The sequence below is a fragment of the Ananas comosus genome, linkage group 22, assembly GCF_001540865.1.
Source record: "Ananas comosus cultivar F153 linkage group 22, ASM154086v1, whole genome shotgun sequence".
Taxonomy (NCBI): domain Eukaryota; kingdom Viridiplantae; phylum Streptophyta; class Magnoliopsida; order Poales; family Bromeliaceae; genus Ananas; species Ananas comosus.
This window is the reverse complement of record NC_033642.1, coordinates 2,819,310-2,823,726: the sequence shown is the minus strand read 5'-3', so window position 1 is coordinate 2,823,726 and position 4,417 is coordinate 2,819,310.

The following is a 4,417-nucleotide window of genomic DNA, read 5'->3' as shown; positions in this document are numbered from 1 at the left end:
TAGATTAATTAACTGCTCTATATCAAATAAAACCGAAATAATTAATTAATAAAAAAATAAAAGTCAAATTAAAAATAAATGCATGAATGTTGAGGGCTCTATTTCAAAGTCATCTATAGTGAAGGAGATTTTATTTCAAAGTCATCTATAACTATGGGGGTTTCTTGATCTTAAATCATATGGTTCAATTTTTTATGAAAAATGTGATACATAATAGTTGAGTAGTCTGCTTGAAAATTATCTATAGTGAAAAAGGGTTTTTCTGTCTCGAATTATTTGGTAGAATCTTTTGTGAAAAAATGTGTTGCTGTACATTTTTTAGATGAAAATGTATGACAGCGCTTCATCTTTAAATTATTTACGAATTAGTCTCCTAAACATTTTTTTTTATTGAAACGGAAAATACTAAATTAATTAATCAGTAAAACAATAGAAGTAGATAAGATATCGGTTTAAAAAAATAAATAGAAAGTTGAGGGGTGTATTTCAAAATTGTCTACACTTGAGAGGGTCTCTCTATTTCTTTCTAATGGGACGGAAGAGACAAAGTAAGGGTGGGACTAAGTAGGAGACAACGAGGGCCTCTCAGGGTGAGCGCAAAGGGCCTACCACTGGTGGCGTTGGTGGCAGGCCGCCTCGACCTGGACGTCGGCCTCCTTCATAAGAGAGAAAACGTGATGAGGGTTATTTATTTTTAAAAATATGTACGATATAGAATAGCAAACGAGATGAATGAATTTTCAAAAAAAGTAAAATAATTAAAAAAATAGAGGGATTTTTTTGTAGAAATAATGACAAATATTTGTATTTTAACCGATGGATTAGATTTGATGGTATTAATTAACTGTAATTTTATAATTTTATAGAAAAAACTTAAATTCTATGGCTGGAAGTAGCTTATTTCAAAAAAGATAGATTAAATTAATTGAAATGGAGTGTAATTAATGGCCAATTTGCATAAAAAATCCACTTATTTTGGGCTTTTGCAAAACCGGGCCACCTTTTTCGTTTTTGCAGATTCGGTCCGCTTTTTCAGCAAACTGACCAAAATACCCTTTTTCCTTTTTCTCTTTCCTCTTTCTCTCTCCTCTTCGTTTCTCTCATTCTTTTTTTTTTTTTCTCCCCGGTAGAGCGGAGGAGGAAACGGTCCGTCTCGCCTCTCACCCTCATTCTCTCGCCTTCGCACTCGCCCTTGCCTTCGTCCACACACCCCTCACCTTTCTCGCCTCCAACCCCGCCAAGGCCGCGCCGCGACTTTTTTTTTTTTTTTTTTTTCTTTTCTTTTCTTCTCCGACTCTTCTCCACCGTCTCCGACGACGACGCCTCTCTCGTCCTTCCCCGCCCTTCTCATCTCTCCATCTCCCTCATTCTCCCGCCCTTCTCATCTCTCCCTCTCCCTCATTTTCTGCCGCCTCCGACGACGATACATCTTCGCCGGCGCCCCGGCGCCGACGTCGACACCGTGGAGGTCACTGCGGCGCTACAGGCTCGGAGCGGGGGTCCTTAGCGGTGTCGTCGCCGGCACCGTGGCTGTTGGCAGAGAAGGTGACAAAAAAAAATTATAGAAAAAACAGAAAAAAAAATAAAGATAAAAAATTATATAAAAAGAAGGATGAACATGAAATTGCATCGTTAACTGCAAAAAAAATTATAAGTTGCACTACTTAAGATGTAAACTGCAGCTTTAAGATGAAAACTACACTCTTTAAACGAAAATTACACTCTTTGAGAGATATTTACACTGTTTCTCTTCTTATTACACTCTTTCAGATGTAAACTGCATCCATTAAGATGAAAGTTACACTCTTTAAACAAAAGTTGCACTGTTTCTCCTCTTGTTGCACCATTTCTCCTCTTGTTACACTATTTTTTATCTTAAACTGCACCCTTTTAAGAGATATTTATACTGTTTCTCCTCTTGTTGCACCATTTCTGTGTAAATAAGAGGAGAAATAGTGCAACAAGAGGAGAAACAGTGCAAGAAGAGAAGAAACTGCACTGTTTTAAGAGATATATATACTGTTTCTCCTCTTGTTGCACCATTTCTGTGTAAACAAGAGGAGAAATAGTGCAACAAGAGGAGAAACTGCACTGTTTTAAGAGATATATCTACTGTTTCTTCTCTTGTTGCACTGTTTCTCCTCTTGTTGCACCATTTCTGTGTAAACAATAGGAGAAATAGTGCAACAAGAGGAGAAACAATGCAATAAGAGGAGAAACTGCATCCTTTTAAGAGATATTTATACTATTTCTTCTCTTGTTGCACCATTTCTGTGTAAACAAGAGGAGAAATAGTGCAACAAGAGGAGAAACAGTGCAACAAGAGGAGAAACAATATAAATATCACTTAAAAGGATGCAGTTTAAGATAAAAAATAGTATAATTTTCGTTCAAAGAGTATAATTTTTGTCTTAAAGCAGCAGTTTACATCTTAAATAATGCAACTTATAATTTTTTTTGTAATTAACGATGTAATTTCATCTTATCCTTCTTTTTATATAATGTTTTATCTTTATTTTTTTTCTGTTTTTTCTATAATTTTTTTCGTCACCTTCTCTGCCAACAGTTACGGCGCCGGTGACGACGCCGCTAAGGACCTCCCGCTCCGAGGTTGTAGCGCCGTAGTGACCTCTACGGTGTCGACGTCGGCGCCGGTGAAGATAAATCGTCGTCGGAGGCGACAGAAAATGAGGGAGAGTGAGAGATGAGATGGGCGGGGAAGGGCGAGAGGCGTCGTTGTCGGAGACGGTGGAGAAGAGTCAGAGAAGAAAAGAAAAGAAAAAAGCAAAAAAAAAAGGTCGCGGCGCCGCCTTGGCGGGGTCGGAGGCGAGGAAGGTGGGGGGTGCATGGACGAGGACAAGGGCCAGGGCGAGAGCACGAGGGTGAGAGGCGAGACGGGCCGTTTCTGCCTCCGCTCCGCCTCCGCTCTGTCGGCGAGAAAAGATGATGGGTGAAGGTGACGACGATAACGTGTCGCCGCTGATGAGGATGACAACAATGTGTCGGAAGGACGATGTACTTGCACAATTAATATGAGAGATAAAAAGTTATGAAGATGCAAACTTATTAGCATTTACAAATCTTAAATAATAAAACAACGTATATGAAAAACGAATTAAGTAGGAAATTATATTATGATACCTTTACAACTGTGGCGAAGGCGATTGGGGACGACGGTGAAGAACAAATAAAATAATACTCAAATAATATATTTGAGAAAATAAAAGTAATATATTTGAGAAAACGTATAGTGAAAATGAAAAAGATATACTTTATATTTAAGAAATGTATAGATAGAGATGAAAAATTATTAAAAAACGATATACTTTATGTATGGATAAATATTATGATGAGATAAAATTGAATTTTTATTATGCGAAGGTATTAAGATATTCTCTATATTATGCGTAGATGGCGGGTGGGCGAGTATTACACGGAGAAATATTGAATATTTCGCTATATTTTTTAATTTCTGACAAATTCAAAAATTTAATATATATATATATATATATATATATATATATATATAATAGAGTATTATATATATATATATTATATTATATATATATATATATATATTAAAGTAAAATATTAAAATTTTAATTATGTTTAATTTTAAATGTTAAAATTTTAATTTCAATCCACTTTAAGATTTTAATTCAAACATTTAAAATATTTAAATTTAATTTTGATTCATTTAGATCTAAATTCAAATGCGTGGTATATATAGGAGATATTATATATTTTTGATGAAATGCAAAATTTAATGAATTATTTGAAATGAATGGTTAGTTTTGGAAAGAGGAAAAATTTAAAACTCACGCTTTATAAAAGTTAGATATAGATATGTTCATTATAATTTTAAATATATTTAATCCTATATCATTATAAATTATAATAATAATATATATAGTATATTAATTATTATATATTTATTATATAGCCGAATTTTTAATTCTAAATTTTTAATTGGTGAACGTATAATATCCGTATAAATCACGTATCCGAATAATTACCGAATCTGTTTTTTAATCATATTTTTTTAACGAATTTAAAAATTAAAAGATAAATTTTATTCGAATTATATTCGTATCGAATTTTTGTCGAATCCGTATTAACTAATTATAATGGTGAATTAAAGTTGAAGATTACCCTTTCTATTTATATTATATTATATATTTTCAGTACACTCTAATTTTGAACTTGGGGAATTGTAGTTTACCCTCGTTTATTTTTTTTTTTTATTTTTTTATTTTTCGGTAGTAGTCTCTAGCTAATCTTGAAGTTTCGTTATGAAGGACAGATAGGGAGTAGTTGCCACTTGCTTTGCTATGCAGGTAGGTGCGGCCGTGCAGTATATCACTCTCCCACATTAATGCAATGCTCACGGTGTAGTATATCACTATATATATATATA